The 22,936-nt window shown below is 48.8% G+C and overlaps 1 protein-coding gene and 1 pseudogene across 4 annotated transcripts in view; both read right to left on the bottom strand.

Annotated features, from left to right (window-relative positions):
* Positions 1-22,936, bottom strand: part of WDR7 (WD repeat domain 7) — a 1,596,127-nt gene that overhangs the window by 864,321 nt on the left and 708,870 nt on the right. The gene's annotated exons all lie outside the window — the stretch shown is intronic.
* LOC146863992 (GTPase IMAP family member 7-like) lies at positions 16,467-17,440 on the bottom strand (annotated as a pseudogene).

The raw sequence follows: 22,936 nt of genomic DNA, 5'->3' as shown, positions 1-22,936 counted from the left end.
ACCACAAACAATCATCGTGAGGGTCAGTAATGGACATGTGGCCTCCACATTCCCTACAAGGTTTAAAACCTGATTTTCTCGAAGAAGAGCTAGCTTATCCAGAAACAGAAACCCACTACAAGACAACAAAGTAGCAGGAGAGTGCTGGAAAACCGATACGCGTCGACGACGTGGAAAAAAGGGAACGGACGTCATCGCGCCGACGTGGCTCTCTTATGGCTCCGGTGACGTCATACGGAGTCGCGAGCGGAGCCGAGGTATTATGACGTCCACGTCGGCATAGAGAGCTGGGGAAAAAAGTTCAGTGGAATGCTGGCGCAGGGGATATTCACAAGGTGAGGAATCCACTGGCAGATGTATCCATCAGAAATAAAATTCTCAAACTCCATGTAAATCAGTTTCGCAGACTCGTGTAGCAACAACAGTGCCCCATCATTTGCAATAACTGACCTGTACAAAAAGGATATCCTGCGCAGATCAGTGTGAAAATACCATGTTGCACTGGTCAGTCAGTACTATCTCTTTTTGCACCAGCTACTAGAGGCAAATGTTTTTTTTCCCATTAGCCATTAGCTGCACGTCTTCATTCAAACGTGTAGCATATATACACCAAACATTGTTTTTGTATTCTCCGTGGGGTAAGAGGACACAGCTCTACCTTAAATTGTCTAAAATTAAAATAAATAAAACCTGCGTGCGATTAGACTGCGGGTCTACAGGAAAGGAATAAGCAGAGAACTGATTTTGTTTTGTTTGAACTAGATAGATATAAAAATGTAGGGCATAGATTCAAAATAACAAGTCGTCAGCATATAGTCATCAGTGGAATGGTCACTCGCTGTACGCATGTTCCTTGTGTGGATGCTTTCGCATTTAGGGGAGAACAGGCTATTTATTGTTCGAAAGCAGAAGCATGTTAATGACTGCGAGTGCAGTTCCTCAAATGGGCACATTTGGGTCATAAACATCAGTGACAGGAAGACTAAATTGCCGGTAAGTTTAAAGACAGATTCAAGCTAGGGGAGGAATTAAGTCATCGGTGAATCCAATGTTTTTGCCAAACAGTGCAGCCTCGTCTTAGATTGCGCTGATGCACGAGGCGGCCATTAGATCTCCCGGACCCAGTACCAATCTTTTGTGACCTTTCTTGCCCCTTATCAAGCCCTTCAGGAAACAAAATCTCTGTAAGCATTCAAATTAGGGGAGGAGATGTGGTCCGTCGGCTAGACTGCCGACTTTGGTGCTGGAAACCAGGGTTCGTGCCTAGGGGTCGCGTCCACATCCTGTGATTCTGGGCAAATCACTTAATCTCCCCGTGCCTGAATGTGTAATGTAAATACGGTGCTCGTGTAAAGCGCTCCAATACCTTCGGGTCGAGTTCGCGCTATATAAATATGCAACCAAAAATCCCCCCCCCAAAAAAAAATGCGATTGTGAAAGTGAAAGCGATCAGTATCGGAAAAACAAACATGGCTGCGAGTGGTGCGCACGCGCGCGCCACTGCAAGCCATATGTTTTCAATTATCGCGCCCGTGTCTGGGCACGATAATTGAAAACATATGGGCTTTGGTGCGCGTAACAGACACCAATAGGCCATGGGCAGAGCAATGCGCCCGCCTTTGGCCTATGCGTGCTCTGTTAAAAAAAAACATGCACGCAAAGCCCAATAGCGGAAACCAAAAGGAAAGGCACACGCACGAGCGTGTGCTTCTCCAGGGTCCGTTTCTAAACCCCCTACAAAAGGGCTCGCCTGCGCGAGCAGTGCTGTGCACTGCATCGCGAGGGGCAAGCCCTAAAAAGGCGCATGTTTCCTCAAGTGCCTGCTGCTGGTAACACCTGGCCCGAGCGGTGCTGGATAAAAACAACAGATTCGATATTCTAAAACAGAGGAAGCACTTCGGTGAAAAAGGGACCAGGGACAAAGGTTCACGTTAGAACCGAAAAGGAAAGGCAGGCTAACCATAATTACAGTTGGAAAACCCTACAAAGGCAACGCTAACTTAAAATACCCAAAGAAGGCAGTTTCCAGACTTCTAACCCCATTAAAAATACATCAAGTTTGCTTAAATCACTTCTCTTTATGACAAAAGCATAAGGTCGTTCATTGCAACTAAGCAACATTTTACATGAAAAAACGTCAAACCAATACAATGATGTGCAAAGAGGAATGACTGATCAGAGATTACGTTGTAGGTGCGCCCTGAGTAAGCAGGGCACTTGATCTGTAGTAGTCAAGGCCCCCTCCCCTCTAGCCCAACAGAGGCGGTGTGAAGGTTAAGATTAGGGTCCTGTTTTACACAGTTGCGATTCAGATGCGATTTTATTTTGCATAAAAGCAACACTTAAATAACACCTTTATAAATACCTTTAGCGCAGGAGGAGCCTAGCGCGCATCCAAGATGGTCGCGTGAGCACAGGGCTCCCCGGACCCTTTCTGCTCCTCGGAATAAATCCTGAGAATATCCTGATTTGGTGTATGGAATCTGAGAGATGAAGACCAGCTGACTATATATCTCTTTTCAAAACTCTAATCGGACCTGGGAATCCTGAGTTATCGTCGCCGGAACTTTTGGGACCCACCCGACGGAGGTGGCCGGGGTGAAGGTGACCCGTGGGGCCGGGCTGCAATTGAACAACAGCGGCCTCAGCGCGGTGCCAGTTACCGATTCAGCACTTTCGGTTTCGGTTTTGGCCTTCAGGAGATCAGCTGGCGTGCGTGCTTGAGGTGGCGAGGTGCCTCCTGGGCCTCTGCCCGAGGGGTGCTTCCAGCTGCTACTGGCGGGTCTGACGCCTCCGACCCCTACACCGACAGTTTGTGGTCCTTTCGCTGGCACCCGCGCGCCCCTTGATCGGAGGTCCCATTGAGTGACTGCGCTCACATGGCGGGCAAAGGGGGTCCGGAGGGGCGCAAGACCAAGGCTTCACTGCGCGGGGGAGCGGTCCAGAGCAACAACATGGACCGCTATACCCAGGGCAGGGGGTCCCCTGGCGCTGCTGGCCCTTCCCCGGATGCTGCGGGGGGAGGCACGACCGTCGCTGCGGAACCTTCTCTACAGGACATTATGGGTGCCATCGAGGGCATCAGGGAAACTATCGCGACGCAATATGAGGCCCTGGCCCGTAAGATCGACACTGTCGCGATCGACGTCACCCTGATTCGGGCCGACCTCTCTAAAACCAACGAGAAGGTCCAGGCCCTTGATACACGGACCTCCACCCTGGGTGCGGAGGTGTCGGATCTGCGGGCCGCGCTTGGGGACATTAGAGTGGTCAACGACCATATGGCCCGGCGGCTTGAGGACTTCGAGGGACGGGCCCGACGCAACAATATCCGCATCATTGGGGTACCGGAGTCCTCCGACAGCCGCCCGGTGGACCTCGTGGTCGAGGAACTTATCCTGCAACAGTTGTCCCCGGTTGGCCTAAGCAAATTCTTCGCTGTGGAGCGGGCCCATCGAGTTCCGGGCGGCCGGCCGCGGCCGGGGGCCCTCCCGAGGCCTATCGTGGCTAAGCTGTTCCACTACAGGGACCGCGATGCTATTCTGCAGGCTTCACGGACCCGTGGCCCGGTCCGCTACGAGAACTCGACCATCAACTTTTACCCGGACTTCACGCAACTGGTCCAGAAACAGCGGATGGGATTCCAGGGGGTGAAGCGCCGTCTCCGCGAGCTAGGCCTGAAGTATTCGATGCTCTACCCGGCGAAACTTCGAGTGGAGCATGGAGAGCGGACAGCCTTTTTTGACACTCCTGTGGCCGCAAGTGACTGGCTGGACTCGCTGCCGGACGGGGGTGGCCGGCTCGGGCCCTCTGGGGGCACCGCAGGTGACGGGTCCCCTTAGACTGACTTTTGGTCCTTGCTTTTGCGGTTTTGCACTGTACAGTTGGGTCTTACTTCTTTTGCATACTGTGTTTTACCAGGACCCGTGAGGGGTGCGGGCGGGTTCGGGTCCCTTTCCTCCTCCGGGGTCTTTTTGTAGAATGGGGTTAGTGGGGCGACAGGCACACTGCAAGTTGGGGGGGGTCTTTGGCCCGCAGGGGTGCAGGGTGGGGGGCGTTGGACTTGGGGTGGGGTTGGGGGGGAAGGGGGGTTGTTTAGTTGTGTGTTTTTTGTTTACAGGGCGAGGTATTGATTTTTATCCATATTTGGGAGCGGTGCTGAGGGCTGGGGGCCTCTTGACCCATTGGAGGGGATGGGGGGAGACGGGTTGAGGCTTATGTCGTGGAACGTCAATGGGTTGGGGGACCGCATTAAGCGGGGTGTTGTACTGCAATATTTGCGTCGTTTGACTCCTGATGTGGTGTTTCTCCAGGAGACGCATTTGGTCGGCAATGTCTGCCATGCGATGAACAGGGGGGGATACCGCCTCGTAGCCCATTCTGGTTTCACAACTGGCTCCAGGGGGGTGGGCATTCTCCTGCGAGCCTCCCTTCCGGTGGAGATCACGAGGATAGTCTCGGATGACAGAGGGCGCTATGTGTGTCTGATTGGGAGGTGGGAGGGGCAGCCCCTTACCCTGGTTTCAGTCTACGTCCCCCCGGGCCTCCAGAACTCCACCTTTACTGATTTGGGTCGAATGCTGCTTGACCTCCCGGACGGCCTCCTGCTCATGGGCGGGGACTTTAATTCTGTGGTTTCGGGTGAACTGGATCGTCACCCACCGAGGACCCTCCCCGCTGCCCAGTCATGGCTGGGTGGGATGTTGGAGACCTTCGGCTTGGTGGATAGTTGGAGACTAATGCATCCGACCCAGTGCCAGTTCACCTTTCATTCGGGGGCGCATGGGAGTCTCTCCAGGTTAGACTACTTCCTTATGCCCGCGGCGCAGACTGGTCGGATTCGAGAGGTCAGACACCTGGCGCGTGGTATCTCCGACCATTCTCCGCTGTGGCTTGTCTTTGACACCGGGTCGCGGTCCGCAGGGCGGATAGCTCCCATTAACCCCTGGTACCTGCGGGACCCTGTGATTCGTGACAGCCTGGTTAAGGCCATGGACCAATACTTCGGTGAAAACGAGGGGTCGGTGTCGTCTGCGTTGTCCCTTTGGGAAGCCTTTAAAACTGTTATACGTGGACACGCCCTCGCCCAGATAGTGGTGGCCAAGAAGGTTAGGAGCGAGGCGGTGGTGAAGCTGGAGACTGACATCTCGGGGCTGGAGTCGGCCTTGGAGGCGAATGTTACTCCGGACGGGCTACATGCCCTTAGCCTGAAACAGTTCGAATATAGGTCCCTGGTCACGGACGCGGCCAAAACTATGTATAGGGAGCAGCAGGGCCGATTGTATGACGCGGGGGACAAGGCGGGAAAGTTGATTGCATGGCTGGACAAAAAGGAGAGAGTGAATCGTGTGGTCCCCGAGTTGCGTGCTGCGGATGGTGTGTGTGTGACTGAGCCGGCTGAGATTGTGGAATGCTTCGCTGACCACCTCCGGGCGGTGTACTCCCCGGTGACTGACAGGGACGAGGATGACTCTCGCCTCCTACTGAGAGATATTGCTCTGCCCGGCCTGTCCGTTGAGGACCGGGAGCGGCTGGACGCCCCCTTATCGTCGGATGAAATAGCGACCGCGATTCGTTCCCTTCGCTCGGGCAAGGCTATGGGTCCTAATGGTCTGCCCATTGAACTATACAAATTGCGTCCTGATAAGCTTGCGCCCTTCCTCGGCCGCATGTTCCGCGACTCTCTTGCGGCGGGTTCCCTCCCGGCCGACCAGCGCTTGGCCACTATAGTCGTTCTCCCCAAGGAGGGCAAGCCGCGTGACCGCTGTACCTCTTACCGGCCTATTTCACTGCTCAATGCGGAGCCCAAAATCCTGGCGAAAGTCCTGGCCAATCGATTGTTGAGTGTCGTGTGCGACCTTATTCATCCGGACCAATGCGGCTTTATCCCGCACCGCAACACCGCTCTTAACTTGCGGCGTCTGCACGGGGTCCTCGCCAGGGCGGAGCTCCTCACCGAACCGGCCGTGCTGGTTTCTTTGGATGCCACGATGGCATTTGACACTATTGAGTGGCCATTCCTCTGGGCCGTCTTGGATAAATTCGGCTTTGGAGAGGGATTTATTGGCTGGGTGAGGCTCCTTTACACGGGACCCATGGCTCAAGTGGTGGTGAATGGGCGGGTCTCTCGGCCCTTTGCCCTCGGCAGGGGCACGAGGCAAGGGTGCCCGTTGTCCCCGTTGCTTTTTGCTCTCGCCCTGGAGCCACTCGCTGCCTGGCTCCGTTGGGAGCCCTCGCTTGGAGGGATCCGGTGGGGCCCGGGCTTTGAAGATCGGGTCTCGCTGTATGCGGACGACATTCTCCTGTATCTCACCTCACCGCGGCAGTCACTCAACGTCCTGTTTGACGTTCTGACCTCCTTTGGGAACAATTCGGGTCTCACGATCAATTGGTCTAAATCCTGCGTTTATCCCATCGCTGGTGGTCTTCCTCTCCTGCCGCCTCGGCTCCCGATTCAAATATCTCTGAGCGGCTTTAAGTACCTGGGGATATACGTTTCGCTGGACCCGGTGGCTCGCTACGAGCAGAATCTTCTGCGTCCACTTCGGCGACTGCGTGAGGACACGGCCCGGTGGTGCAGGCTGCCCCTGTCCCCGCTGGGTCGGGCCGCGCTGTTTAAAATGATGTCCCTTCCCAGGTTCCTCTATGCACTCCAGAACTCCTTCGACGTTATCCCCGTGGCCTACTTTCGGGAGGTGGAGAGCCTGCAGAGGAGACTGGTGTGGAACGGCCGGGCGCGTATTGCTCTTGCCAAGCTCACTCTCCCCTGGTATGACGGGGGCATCGCGCTTCCTGACATTCGCAGGTACTATTGGGCCTCGCAGCTATCTGCCATTAACCACGCCACGTATGCGCCCGGCCTGAATCCGGCGTATGAGATGGACAAATTCCTGCTTCCCGGCGGGAACTACAACAGGGCACTTTATTCCCGCCTGGCTGACCGGACCCTTACGGGTCCTACTAAGATTGCTGTGCGGACCTGGAGGGCTGCCACTGCGGCCATGGGCTGGAGTGAGCGAATGACATGTGCTACTCCCTTGTTTGCCTCCGACCGCCTGGGCAGCTTGTGGACCACCAAGGGGTTTGACCAGTGGGACACGATTGGTATTAGCAAAGTGGGAGACCTGTGGCACAAGGGCGCGGTCAAGACTTTCGCGGTGCTCCAGGCCGAATACGAGCTGACCGACAGGGAGTTCTTCCGCTACGCCCAGGTTCGACACGCCCTGCTCTCGGTCTTCGGGGAGGGGACCATGATCCCTGTTTCCTCGCCCCTCGAGGACCGCGTACTTGACGGACATGTCCCTGATAGTACTATTTCTTTAATTTATAAAAAATTGATTAATCATCGGGCGGATCTCCTGGTGCGCCTTCGGGAGGCTTGGACTGGGGATGGGGTCGAATTGGACGACGAAGACTGGCAGTCTGCACTGTCGTCCCCCAAGGAGGTTGCCATTCCGGCTCGTCTCCGGTTGGTACAGCTCAAGATTCTCCACCGGGTGTATGTTACGGGTCCGCGCTTGGTCGCGATGGGATTTTCCGACGACGGGCTCTGTAAACGAGGCTGCGGGCTCAGCGCCACCTTTCTTCATATCCTTTGGGAGTGCCGCGAGGTGGCGGACTACTGGCGCCGGGTCCACACGGTTATGGGACAGGTCACCGGGGTTGTGCTGCTGCCGGAGGTGCGTCGCTGTGTCCTGAATGTGTGGGAGCCCAATGACTACAACGCGGCTCAGACCCGGTGGGCGGCCCTAGGGAACATGATTGCCAAGAGGGATATAGCGCAACTTTGGGGCGCTCAACGGCCGCCCACCGTGTCAGTATGGAAGGAGAATATGGACTGGTGTATGTTTCGGGAGAAGACAGTGTATGTGGCCCGTGGCAAGCCGGGGGCATGGGGTAGAATTTGGGGTCAATGGAATGCGTATCGCGGAGGCATCTGTACGCCCCCCCTGGTAGACACTGATATCGCCATGTCCCCCTGACCCTTGACGGCTCCTGGCGCTTTTTGTAACAACTACATATGGACGTTCATCTCCCTTGACCCCCTTCCCCCCCCCCCTCCGTCCCCGGCCTCCCGGTACTCCTCTCTTTAGCGGACTGCTCAAATGTTCTGACTGGAGTTTTCCGGGGGGAGCCTGAACCGCACTGGTATCCCTTGTAACTCGCCTTTTGTTTTTATTGTTTTTCCTTTTGTTTCTGTTTTTGTTGGACTGACACTTGCTGTTCTTCGAGAACTATCTTGAGCCACTGCGGGGCAGTGCCATGGGAACGGACTGCAGCCTTGATATGTGTATATTTCCTTGTGTACCTAGCGGCCGGCCCGGGTGGTTGTAGGCCCATACTTGTAATCGAATTATTGTTCAATAAAAACCTTTTCAAAAAAAAAAAAAAAAAAAAAAAAAAAAAAAACCTCAAAAAAAAAAAAAAAAAAAAAAAAAAAAATACCTTTAGCTTTCCAGAGAGACTAGAACCAACATTGTAAATCACATAAATAGAGCATCAAAATGTCCCAGGAAATGTCAGGTGCAGCAAGGGGCGGATGTGCCACACCTAATATATAACGTTTACCATCACTGATAATTGCGGAAGCGTCACTGCTCGTAAAGCAACCGAGGACACCACCATCAAGAAGAATATATAATGGGATTGGTGCAACCAGAAGGAGGGAAAACAAAATCCTAGTACTGTAAATTCAAATGCTGCAGTGTTTGCGGTTAAAAGTCACAAAACTTAGGAAACCCTGCTTCAGGCCTCCGTTATTTATCTGTACCTTAAAAATGCATCTCTCACAGCGAGCAAGGATTCACAAGACATCGACTCAATGGCTCCAGTCTCGGGAGGGTGGTCCAAGTGAAGAAATGGGCATATAGCCATGGCTGTTGTGGAGGCAGATGGGGCTTTATTACCTCCCCTTTTACCAACAGGGCGGAGGAGGCATTCCCAGTGTCTTGCCGGCCCGGCCCATTAATGTACACAGATTGAGCAGGGGGCCTGAGCAGTATTGGCCTCACTTATATTCAGGTACGGTTCACCCAGTGCAGTGCTTAATTTGAGCCGGTGGTTTCCAGTGCTCAGCACCGGCACGTAATTATCAACACCAGCGTTTTTCATGAGCACCAGTTAAGGACACATTCATTTCTGGGAGGCCCTTGAGATTAAGTGATTTGCCTAGAATCACAGAATGTTGAGCCAACGCAGAGACTCGAACCCGGTTCCCCAGCTCCAAAGTTGGCAGCTCTGGCTATTATGCCACATCCTCTTCCCACTTAGTAGTTGGTTCTGTTTTAGGCAGCGTTAACAGGAGAAATGGGCTGGTGCAAGCTGCCTCCTGATGTGAGCCTCGGCAATCTTTTTTTCTTTTACAAATTAACCACTGGGGTCACAACTGTTTACTAATCCATGCAGCAGTTGCATTTTCTTTATCTCAGTGATGTTAAGAAAACATGCCTCTTTTATAGAAACTACCTTCCTTCTTTTATAACACTAAAAACACTGAAGCAGCGTTTTGAGAAAAGTCGCAAACTCCAAATGTGGTCTAAGTGGCATAGCACGGAGAGGGTGGCGGGGCGGTCCGCCCCGGGCGGCATGAGTTTTGGGGGCCGCGGCCACCCCCAGCCCTTACCTCCCATTTCGGGTCGGCAGTCTCCAGCACAACACCCCCGCTCTTCAATGCGGCTGCCGCGGGGCGGCAAACACAGGGACTGGCCCGGGAGGGCTAAGGTCTAGCTACGCCACTGTGTGGGCCACTTTTTTTAGGGCGCCCAGGCCAATTTCTAATCCCAATCCAACCCTGCATACATGCCAGCTAGATTCTGAACCTCATCTAAGCAACCCTGGAAAAGAGAAACTACAAGGTTAACTTTTCATCTGTGAGACGACGAATAGTGCGTGGCGAACAATGGGTAGAAAGGCGCATAAGCTACCATTGTATGCTCCAGCACTGCCGCTACATTACCATCCGGAGCTATCGGTTACACAAGAAAAGGTGGGTATGGGTCTGCTAAGGCAAGTGGGCATTACCACCATGGGGGATCTATTTAGCAAGGGGTTATTTCAAACGCTGGATGAGCTCTCATTTAGCAGCAATCAAACGTTATTATTCAAATTTAAATATCATAGGCTACAAGGTGCCCTAAAGAAGTTATATCCATCTTTTCCGGCGGAGCCGCCGCAATTGTCTGCTTTACAATTCTTGCTCACCACTCCCACTGCTACAAGTATGGTGTTGAAATTATATGTAAAATTGCAGGAGGACATAGCGGGCAATACACACAAAACACTGGAGAAATGGAACAGTACTTTAGCTGATCAATTGACGATGGAAGACTGGGCTGTGACTTGTTCATTAACAGGTTTGTTAACGCCAAATGGTAATTTACGTATGCTGCACTATAAGTATCTCCATCAGACCTATATTACTCCGGCTAAGCTTTATAGGTACGGTCTGAGGACTGACTCTCGCTGCTGTCACTGTAGTGCAGACAAAGCGGATTTAATGCATCTGGCATGGTCCTGTGGTGCAGTGGCAGAGTATTGGTTGAAGGTAACGCAGATGTTGGGTACTATGGTGGGAGTTAACATTGAATGCACTGTTCGCACCTGTCTAATGGGCCTGATGCCTACACTGAGAGCCAATAAGCGTAAGTTTTGTGTAATTGCATTACTTCTGGCCAAAAGAAGAGTATTACTATGTTGGAGCAGTAGGCAGGCTCCCACAATTAAACAATGGATTCATGATTTAACGTATTGTAAAGACACTCTGCAAACATACGAGGAAGAGCTTCCGACTGGGTCAAAGCCTAGAGATTATTGGAAATACTTGATTACATACCTACAACTGTATCAAGTCACTTGACTCTGCATTGCAGCTGCACTATCGACTAACAGGCACATGCATCAAGCCAAAATGTGTTCGCAAAATTAGCGATTAGCAATTTGCGAGCGCATTTTAGCGTCTCCCAATGCATCAACCAAATAACCAAAAATCGCAATAATACCGACTCGCTAATACCGGGAAACAACAAATAGCAAATCCTTATCAGCGACAATTTGAAAAGCGTGAGCAAATAACGAATCGCAAAAATGAATCGCTATTCGATGCATCAAAAATCGCAAATAGCGATTTCTCAGAAATTCGCATTTTTGCAAGTGCAGATTAAGGGGAATCAGAAGCAGGTGGTAAAAAAAATAAATTATTATTTCACTACAGCTGATAAGCTGGTGATGGGTATTGAAACTGACCAATGAGTCTATAGAGGACGCACACAATGGCGGCTCTCTCTACGTGTTTGCGAGGAGGATGAGGATCCATGCAGCAGGCCAGGGCAGAAGGAGAATCCAGGAGAGGTTATTCCGCCTGCGCATCACTCTGTTGTGGCACACTGATGAGGACATATATGATTAGTACAGGACTAACGCTGCCATGATACTTTAGCTCATAGCTGAATTTGAAACACTAATGCAGCGCCAGACACGTAGGACCCATGCAATCCCTACCCATGTCCAGGTGTTATGTTGCCTGCACCTACTTGCATCAGGAGGTTTCCAGGGGGTAGTGGTAGTAGCGGGAGGGGTATCACAAGGCTCCCTCTCACGTGTCTTTAGATCCTTCCTGCCTGCCATGATGACTCTGATCCACTACCACATCACCTTCCCCACAACCCAAAGGGAATTGAACCCACCAAAACTCCATACACATCGATTAGTACAGTTCCCTAATGTGATATGATGCATAGATTGCACCCACGTAGCCATATGTCCACCAGCAGTCAATGAGTAGATCCTCCGTAACCGGAAATCGTATCACTCCATCAATGTCCAAGCAGTGTGCAATGTGAAAAACATCATAACCGACATCGTTGCGCAATATCCTGGGAGCACCCATGAATCATACATCTTCTGATACATTGGCATACACACACGCCTGCTCATTCTGAAATGGCAATGCATACCTGACCCTAACACATTGCACACCACCCTGTAGGTGACATACGCCGTGAGGAACTATATCATGACTCCATAGTTGAACCCAGGCTCCCAACAAGAGCAGCGGTACAACGCAGCACACACCAGGACAGGTAATGTGATTGAACGGAAATTTGGATAGCTCATGAGTCGCTTCCACATCCTGAACAAAACTGGTGGTGCGATGCTGTAGCAGCCGGTAACCTGCTGTAGGATAGTGGCAGCATGTGCAATGTTGCACAACATAGCTACCAGGAGACGCATACCCATAGATGCGTATGGCACTGCGGACAACCAGCCCCCTGTACACCCACGACACCCGCATCCTGCAAGCTCAGCGGAGGGGCAGAGGAAACCTGCAGACTTCACCCAACATTACTTCAGAGGTACGTAATCATGAGACAGAAACTATCATTCTTTACCTGCCCAGTTTTTATTTGCACGTGAACATGGACTGTTGTGTGGCTAAACATAGACATAGCGTAAGGGTACATTCACAGCATGTACCAAGGCACAAATCAAATAAAGATTCGGACTTCATTCCCAGTCCCTCTGTATGTCCTGACCATGGTTACGCCACCATGGCTAATTGTCCGGAGGTATGTGTGTGCTCAGCGCTTCCTCCCACGCACACCGAGTCGTCTTTCGCCTGCATCGGCATCCCCGCCCATGGGTGCAAGTGTAGGTGTCAAACGACGTGTACTACACCTCCTGCCAGTGCTGACTGGCGCTGACATGCTGCTCAGGCTGGATGCCCCCTCACTCCCCTCATCTCCAGTGACATTGCTGAGGCCACCAGCACCAGCCTGGAGCTGTTCAACGGCAGTGGTAACTTGGCCAACGGCCCTGGCCACATCCCCACAACAATGCCCCATGTCAATCTGCATTGCCACCGACCTCCGTGACAGCAGTGCAGTAGCATTGCACAACTTATTGTTGGATCTGGTATAGCCAGCCAAGCGCGCCATGAATTGCCGATGCCTCCTCCTCTCGGTGTTGTGTCCCTCCTGCATCACACGCACGAGCTCCTGCAATGTGGCATTGGTGTGCCTGTTGCCTTCCACAACTGCTTGAGTCAGTTCACTCATGCGATCTGCCATGGTGGAAATGTTATTGTTCAATTTCGACATTTGCAGGTTGATGGCTCCCATGTGTCGTGCTTGCTGGCGCTGCACCCTCAGCATCTGCGACTCCACACCTCCCCAGACATTTTGAGTCGATGCCTCCTGTGCTGCTATGTGGCCCCTTGACCTGCGTCGTCGCGTCATCTGGACCTGTGTCTGAGGTGTGGTGGTGGTCCTGGCACTAGGCTGGCTTTGTGCAGGTGCCCTTTCAGGTTCCGGAATGCTCTCCATTGGCTGAAGAGGAGGGACTGTAGCCCTGCGTCTTGGGGGTGCCTGGGATGTGCTGTGAGGTGTGACTGGTATGGAAACGGCAGTCTCTGCAGTGGTCTGTGTGCTCTCCCTGCATTCACTCTCATCAGTGTCTACTTCCTCTGCACCTGTGGTGTGAAACAGTGCAAGATTAAATTTTGTTTGTGCTAATGTTTAGCAACATGATGATTTCGTTAGCTCTTAAGTTCTCACTGTCTGTAATCACTGTCTGTAAAACATTTTTGGCACAATGGGCACACAATGTGGTATTTGACTCACTATTTGGTTCAGGGGACTACAAATCACATACAGATACTAATGCATCATGGGAACTGTGGCCTGGGGTTGATTACAGCTGCTTGCCTTATTATTACTGTATGGGCGCAATTAGTATTTACATTGATGGGTATATTATAGTGCCTCTTACCTTGTGTACTGCAGACCGCGCCGGATGTATCCATCTGCGTCACTCCCACTGCAGCTTCTGGCAGGATTGTGCCCTCCACAAGGTCCTCCAGGGCTGTGTTGTCCGGGACTGTTGAGGGTCCTCCTCCAGTGCTCTTCGCCTCCTTCAGCCTCTGTGCAATTCTCTCCTTGGCACGGCTCCGCAGGTCATACCACCTCTTTTTTAACTCTTCTATGCTGCGGTGTGTCACACCCACAGCATTGACTTTGGTTTTGATCCGGTTCCAGATCCTTCTTTTTTCAGCCTCTGAGACTTTTAGTGAGAGCTTCCCAAACAGCTTGTCATGGCTCTTTACAACCTCTTCAATGAGGTACTCGAGTTCCCTCTCACTACATTTTAGCTTTCTTTTTCTGGCCCCTGCCCCCTCTTCTGCTGATGTGTGGGCCATTTCTGGTGTTAGCAGTTGTCTGGATACAATGTATTCCTTTGCACAGCTCTTCATAGGCACTCTGCTTCCTGCTTTGGCTTCCTCTGGGCACAGACTGCTACATGGGAAGATTTACTTCCTGGTTGTGAGGTCATCAGGCTGCTCCCAATGCGACTCGGTAAAATTGCGATCTCGCTAATAGCGATTTCGCTAATAGCAAGATCGCAATTTGTATGTTTCCCGGGATTAGCGATTGTTTATGGTATAATCGCTATTGTGTTTAGCGATTATTTGCGATTCGGTAATTTTTCGCAATCTGCATCATGCATTGGAGATACCGAATCCTTATTTGCGATTCCTTAAAAATCGCAGATAAGGACTCGCTATTTCTGAGCTTCATGCATGTGCCTGTAAGTGTTTTTCAGGAAATGTTACAACGCTACTGAACTGGAAGACGGATGTTGTTGCACCACGGCCTGTCTGTTACTTGTATGTAAAACATTGAAAGTGTTTCTTTGGTTTTTGAAAATGCTAATAAAAAAAAAATAAAAAAAAAACCTTTTCATCTGCATCCAGGCCACGGAGACACAAGTACCTGTTCACAAGCTACATAGAAGCTAATGGGTACCAGGAAAGGCAATGTGGGTGGTGCCACAAAGGGGATAAACACTCAAGAAGCAAACCTTGAGTGAGCAGGTGTACTCATCAGGCAAAGTCATAACTAAGACCACCTGTCCTTATAGATGAATGTTCTTGACAGCCATCATACAGTGTTTACTGAATGGATAAAGAGGCTTTCTTAGCACAGGGTTCACAACTTCAGATACCTTGGGCTGGCTAGGGGCTACCCATTAGCAAGGTCTACACCAGGGCAGCCCACCAGAGCTTCAGCAGGGAAACTGGTAGCAGATAACTCCACGTCCAGGAAACCTCGCAGCAGGGTCCGTATAAATATGAGTTAATATAAATCTACGTGAGATTGAGCAGGGTTCCAGACTGCATTTACTGTCCATGGCATTCCGGCAGCAGCCTACTACCGTCAGCACCTAATAAACATTTATAACTATAACCATTGAAGTTAGTGCAGATTTTCCCTCCTCAAAGGGGATGCTGAATAGATCAGACCTTGCACTGCTCCTAAAATGCGCGGTGGTGCTTGTGCCCATTCCAGGGATCTGCTCTTGTGGCAAACATTGTATATCCCAATCAGCCAGACCCTGGAGCCTGAGACAGCACAAAGGAGGAGAGTGGGGGATACTACTCTTGTCATTACTGGATAGGTAGCAGCAATCTTAGACCAAACAATCATTACTTTATACACAGATTGTGAGGGCAAACAGCCACAATTGCTTTACAGGTAGTGGCAACCAATCATTCGCCTGCACGTGTTCAATGTTCACAACATTTATTGAATACAAATCTGGGTAGTGTTTGCATACATTCACAATAATTAATTAACAAAGGGTCCCATTTCCCTGAAATAACTTTATTTGAATTAGGAGGCCAGTATGCATCACTCCAGCATATCACTACCGTGCCCAAAACCTTAAACACCGTTGTCACCATCTACCAGATGGGGATAGAGGCTGAGCCATTCCTCTCCAGAGACTGCAGGGAGCGGAGACAAATATACGTTTTTTGATATCCTACTGTATACGTGTCCTAAGGAGGACTAGAACTGAAGTTTGGGGGTGGGAATCACTTGGGATTAGTGACCCTCTAACTAAGCTAAAAGAAAACAAGCAAAGCCAATAGATCTTGCCTTTGGGACCCATTGGCTTAGCCAAAGACTTTTGGCAATGCTGCACAGCATCAGCAAAAAGCATTCTTCTGGCATTACTGTTCAGCCTCGGTCAAAAGTAAAAAAAAAAAAAATAAGAAAAAAGGTCCAGTGACATAGCCTCATCATCTCTTAGGTGTGAAAATGCGTCACCACATACACCCACCCATGTGTTACAATGCATGCACATAGCTGTGAAATGAGACAGACACAAATTTTTGTTATTTTAATTATTTAACAATCCAAGATGGATTGGTAAATAAAAATAAATGAAACTGGAGTAGCACAAGGGTGCTTTTAAGGTCTCGCCTACGCAGCGCGCATGCGCTGCTTAGGAGGGCCTATAGCCGTCGCTCTTCACTTTTTCAAGCACTGCACTCGTGCTTGTGGCGGCATCCACCTTGCGGGAGCGAGCAGCGGTGCACCACAAGCACGAGTGCAGTGCTTGAAAAGTGAAGACAGCTCTCCCAAGAGTGCGCACCACTCGCGGGCTCAACTCCTGCTCCCCGTCTCTCTTCACGTGGCCACTCCCCTTCCTGTATGCGAGGCTCGCCGGGGACGCGCTTGTTTTATAAACTCATTGTGAATGTTTTCCGATCTCATTGCTGCTTTTTGAACAATTAATTTCATTTTGTTGGCTGCATTGAGGCTGTTGTTGTCTCTATTTTCCCACTCCATGGCTTCGTTTTTTTCCTTCAGTATACGATCTTCTCCTTGTCTGAGTTCTTCTCGGAGCTTCGTAATGATCTCTGCTTGTTTTTTCTTGAAGGCCTTCTCGGCCTTTTCGTACATGCTATGATGATAGCAGCGCCCTCTATTCTGTTCCACCATCCTGTCAATCATGTCGATCAGCTGCCCCCGCTGCTCCTCCTTTTCTCCTGACGCAGTCGCAGAGTTGTTGAAAGCGCTGTGGCGGCCTTCGCAGGCGTCAATCAACTCTTTCAGTTTACCCTCTGACTTCGCAACAAAGGATTCTATTGTTTTCCCTTTTAACCCGTCTTTCCAGGTAAACAGCACGATCATGTACTTCTCCGCCCCTTTCCCGAATAAATCTTGAATTATTTTCACCGCCCTCCCCTCTTCAGCCGTGAACCTCCCCGCCTGCAGCACCACCACTATGGCGTGCGGCCCCGGGATACTGCGCACCGCACAATCTCTTTGATAATTTTCAGATTAATGAGGGTGGTGCGAAGAATCCGGAGGGTGTCCACGACTGCAAGGCGTCTCCCCTGGAAGACACAGGTCTCTTTCTGACACTCCCGGGTCACTGACCGTGGTGAGGGTTCGGACACAAATGCTTCCCTCCCCAGGATGCTGTTACCAGCGGCGCTCTTCACAGCTCCAGTTATACCGACCAGGATTATCCTAAAACCCTTGATCGCTGCAGCTGCCACGAACTTCATAAAAGAGCCACAGGTGAGAGACCCCAGGCCCTGCTTGCTGAATGTGAGGACGGCAGCCGTAAAACAGGCTGGGTATAGAGAGCTCATTACACCCCCACCATATCAAACGTTCCCAGCACTGTGGTAGATAAATGAGCAAAGTGCATATTATGCTTTAAGAAAACATGATTTTATTCGTTCTGTGTTTTTTTACAGTTTGAAACATTTTATGTTTTACACATTACCCAATAAAAAATATTTGTTTGCACAAATCATAAAGGGCAAAACCATGTTTACTCTAAATTTTATAAGTGTCCTGATTTGATTCCTTACTAGGAAGCTCCCCCCTCAGGAGTAGGAGACGAGAGACCCCCATGCACCGTGGAGCATGCAGAGCCCTTCCATTTCTGGTGCTTTGCAGCAGTAAGATCTTACAGTTTCTCATTGCTCAAATGAGTGTAACTTCTGATCTTTGTTTCTCTTGTCTTCATTGATTGATTTTGCTAGCGAGAAAGTGTCACTCATAGACTTCGAATGTAACTCATAATTACACTAAAATTATGAAAATCTCACACAAGCACTCTGAAACCTTGGCAACTATGCCTCTTTCCGAATCCCAGGCCTTTGTATCGGCATCTGCCAGCTTCCCTCCATGCTCACTCCCACACTCACCTTGCCATATATCTCAAGTTATCCCAGCTCAAAGGCCAGGAGTCCCCAACCATTTGCATTGTGGGACTTGTAGTTCTGAGTTTACGCTTGAAGCTGGGTGGCCTAATCACACTTCACCTGGAACCCTTAAGATCGTGAACTGTGCTATTCACCCGTCTTGGTAGCTGACAAGGATTAAACACTGTTGAGTGAGATGCAGCCCGTTTAGGAAGCGGTCTCTTACATGTGTACTGATTGACGACATCCTCTCAGTTCATTTCCATACTCTTAAATCCTACACTTTCCTTATCATAGAACCCTACCACGTGTCAGGCATCACCACAGCGTAACAGTAAATAGAATTAACATGCATGCTAGCAAACTACTTGCACTCTTTACATATCGCTGCTGAAGCAACACCTATAATGGCTAAAATCTCCCTCGTGTAGAGCCCTCCTCCACCACAAGGTTTCCACTTCATGGTCAGTTTCAGCACAGGGCAGAGGCGTTTCTGAAGGTTCAGTTAATGCCTACTTTAGGGTATCCACATGGGGTACACTTGAATACAAGCCTCTGAATGATAGTCTTTTACAGAGTTGATAGCCTTGAAAACCTGGGACAGACCCTGCCCTTCTTAGAGCAATGCTAGACACCCCTGGGGGGTAAAGCACGGTTTCCATAGCAAAGCCTCCCTGATTGCTGTAGCACCGTCCCTGCACGATTGTCTTTCCACCAAGTATCTTTTATTAAATTTCTTGTGTTTATCGAAGGATCATAGTTACTGTGATATTCCCTATTCATTGATTAGAGAGTGTGTGGATAACCAAGAGGGGCTGTGGTGGTGGATGCAGACTGTTGGGTGATGCAAGGTAATCAATTTTTCGTCACACGCACAATTACAGAGAGCATAATTACAGAGAAGTTCCTGTTTTAGATAGAGTAAGTGGTGATTGGGGACAGGGGTTATCGCATTCTCAGTGTCTGATGGCTCTTGCACCAGTGCGTGAGCTCCAGCTGCACTTCTAAGCTCAGATGTGCAATAGGTCTCGCATCTGGGCACAGTTGAAGCTATTGCCATTGTAACTGACTATGCCTTTTATCTGTTTTTTTTAAACAACACATAAATAAAAGGCATGATCATTTACAATGCCAATAGCTCAAAATCTCGTAAATGCGAGACCTATTGCATTGCAAATGCTTGTTTATTTTCTTTTTCAAGGCAGAGGACAAGGCAGCAATTTGCTGTGTGACGCTCCAAAAAATAAATATAATAAAAGGGGTTGGATGGGTAACAGAGTGGCGGTTGAGGAGCAATACAATAAAGATAAAGCGGGGTGGGGGAAGGAGAGAAAATATAGCACACAAAGGATAGAGCAATATGGGGAGAGCGCAGAAACATACAATTAAGAGTAACATGGAGCGTTTAGTGGGGGAGTTCGGTGGAAGAGAAGGACATGAGAGAGAATAAGCAGGCCACGAGAGCAACACGGCACAAGAGGAGAAGAACTACAAGAGGGAAATAGCTGGAAACATGAGCACTCTCATGTTATGCTTAACCAAAAAGAAATCAAAGTAGTTCCCTAAAAGTGAGCAGCGCATTGCAAAGCAAACAAATGCATGATTTACAAGCTATGCTCCAGGATAGGGACAGACACAAGCAGAGGAAGGCAAGCCAATGAATAAAAAGAGTGGCAATACAGCCAACTAATGCTAAGCAGTGGACGGGCTTGTAGGTCCAGTGTAAGTTCTTGGAAAGCCCACAATATGTCTTTAGCAACCAGACCGCTTGACAGGAGACCTTCAGAGACAGCTGCATAGTCAGCTGTGAACTCTGGTCAACAAACAATTGGTGCCAGGGCTCTTGAGCATTTATTGGTACTGAAACCATTTTACACTGACAAGTACTCCAGTATCTTTTTGCCAGCTGAGGGATTTACCGCAGCAGTGTGAACATCTTATACGTTTCCTTACAACATGTGAAGTCAGTGGCTGCGTGGGTAAACTCCTAAAAGTTCAGGATACATGTCTGAGCAATTTTGCGATAGCATGTGAGAAAGTGAATCGCAATTCAGTCAAGCTTCAGGTCACATTGTTAACAGAGATGGTATTTCTTCCTACGTATGTATGTGATCATTGACTACAATTTGTCATCGCTTGCCAGTATGTGGTTAAGTATTCTGCAACAGTACAGTTACTATTTACCAATCTGAGGCATTTAAATTTACTTTGCGTCTCTACATTTGCTTTCCAATGGGTTCTGTAACTTTGTTCCGCTTACTTTGCAATTCAGTGGGATTTAGTTGATAGGTTTGCAATTCAGCAAGGACGTTTGTTATTTAGTTTTTTAAGATAGTTATATGATTTGTACAGATTTTATTGTTTTATGAATGTGTACCTGGAATTTGTAGTCAAATCTGTCCAAAAGTAGTGTAGGCCATCTTTGGTCTGCTCAATATGCATAGTTGAGAACGTTCCTGCTGGCCGTCAGTACGTGTACAAGTAGAAGGTAGACTTCACTGTTACAGTGCAGGACTGCCTGCATAAAATACATCTTTGCAACAGAACGTACTGATTTCAATCAATCATTCTCTGACTATGCTGTGATGATCATGTCAACAAATTTTTTTCCCAACAAATATGACAAACTATAATTTTAGGCAGGGCAAGCTTTAGCGCTGGTGGCGCCCGGTGCAACAATGTTTGTTGGAGCCCCCCATCCATAGTGGAGGTGGTGACCACCTCCACCACGGATTCCCTCACCACCACCTTTTAACAGTGCCCCTCAAGTCTCCATTACCACTCTCTCACAGATGCTTTTAATTAGTTATATAGCACGTTGACAACTCATACCAGTGCAGGGTGTCAGAGCACTTTGCATCACACACAAATTACACAGAGACAATCAATCATATGTGTGCAAATCAGCATATAGGAAATGTTACATAAGTCAGAGGACTACAACGTGTAGGATTCGCATGGCATCCATACCGGTAGGAAGCATAGTCTCAGAGTGCTTGGACTGGCGAAGAACAAACTTAGAATTTCAAATTGACCCCCGTAGTTGGGGATTCTCTTTAATAATATGAATTGATTTCTACCCAAATGAACATTTTTTGCAACATTGATTTATGCTCTAATCTATACTTTGCAGTGTGCATGCAGTTCTTTGATGACAGTTAATAATTTTAACTTATAAACTGCAAGTAACAAAAGGATGTCTCCTACAAAAGCAGTAACCCACTGACCTATTTACATTAGATGCACTTTGTGATCTACCTTGTACACTTTCTTTGCAGACGGCATATTAATCCTCTGTGCTATTTTATGACCAGTCAAAACCTCAACTAGACAAAACTCTGATCTCTCTCCAGGAAGAAGATTAATCACCGGAGTTATCTTGACATTTTAAATGTTGCCTGGAAATTACTGGAGGCAAGGAAACGGCAGCAGGTGCTTTTATAACCAAAATAAACTTGCAAACAGGGTACCCTCTGAAGTCAGCATCGGTGCGGTGGCACCGGTCGCACCGCCCTAGAGCAGGCCCCGATTTTAGGTTAGACTACAGAGCTTCAACCCACTTCTAGTACTCTTGAAATCCTTACAGGGCTTTTTGGGTCTGGCATCAAATGACGTCCACCCAGGGTTCAAGTGACAGCCACAGAAAGTGGATATTTGTGATACAAAATGTTGGAGGCAATTTAAGGTTTGATTTTCGAACTTTGTTTGGAATGCAGATAAAATGCATGGCTTGTAGAGTTTAGCTATTGAACCATTAACATATGACATTTGTTCCTGCCAATGGAAAGTTCCTTAAGGAACTTTGGGCTAGATATACAATGGCTTTTATCGGTCCTTAAGGAACTTTGGGCTAGATATACAATGGCTTTTATCGGTCATAAACAAAAAAGTCGGGCAGTTTCCTACCGCTAAATAGCCCTTTCACATGCACTAACCCTATTTTGCAAGTTGGTAAATTATTACAGACTTGCAAAACAGGGTTTGCGAGTCGCTATCAGGAAGGAGGTTGCCACAGGCATCCCTTCCTATTAGCATGTCGCAGGCGAATGTACGATTGTTTTGCAACCAGAATGTGGTCGCGAAACAATCGCAGTTTACCACCTACCTTAAGTAGATGGTAACCCATTTGCAAACGGAAGAGGTCTTTGTGAATGGTAGCAATTTGTTTTTAAAGAGCAGGCACTGGTTCCAATGACTACTGCCTCCCCTTAAAAATCAAACAGAAAAGTTTCATTTTTCTTTTTGAAACGCATCCCGTTTTCCTTTAAGTAAAATGGGCTCCATTTAAAACAAAAAAAGTTGCTTTATTTAAAAGCAAACACAGACATGGTGGCCTGCTGACACCAACAGACCACAATCCCTGTGTTATTGATCATTCCCAATGGGTCACAAATTGCGACCTGCCTCATGAATATTGATGAGGCAGATCATCTGCGACCCCATTGGGATTCGCTAATGTGTCTGAGCCACATTAATACATTTCATTTTGCGAGTCTCCAATTGCGAGTCACAAAAAATCGCAATTAGACACTCGCAAAATGAAATGGTCATACATCTGGCCCTAAATCAATGAACCTCCACTATCCCGTCATTTATCTTGTAAAAATGTATATGGTGCATAAACTTAACTAATTTACCTGATGGTACATTTGGAAACCAAATAAAGCAATCATGCTGATGCCTTTACAAGGTGTCAAGTGAAGGATTTCGGAACCTTCTTAAATTGTGGCACATTTTTAATACATTTTTAGTTGGTTCTCAATATTGTGTAAGCAAGGACACATTGGAGGGGTGAGAAAGCACTTTATATAATCAGGAGAAATATAGAAAATTGATAAATAAAGGGTGATGGAATTAAAAAAAACCCATTAGTTGTTACTTTTTACACTACAAAAAGTGATTTATAAACAATACTTAAAATGGCTTAAGGGTTTA

Source organism: Triturus cristatus, chromosome 2_1 (assembly GCF_964204655.1).
Source record: "Triturus cristatus chromosome 2_1, aTriCri1.1, whole genome shotgun sequence".
Taxonomy (NCBI): domain Eukaryota; kingdom Metazoa; phylum Chordata; class Amphibia; order Caudata; family Salamandridae; genus Triturus; species Triturus cristatus.
Note: the sequence above shows the minus strand (reverse complement) of the source record. Positions and strands in the feature narration are given on the sequence as shown.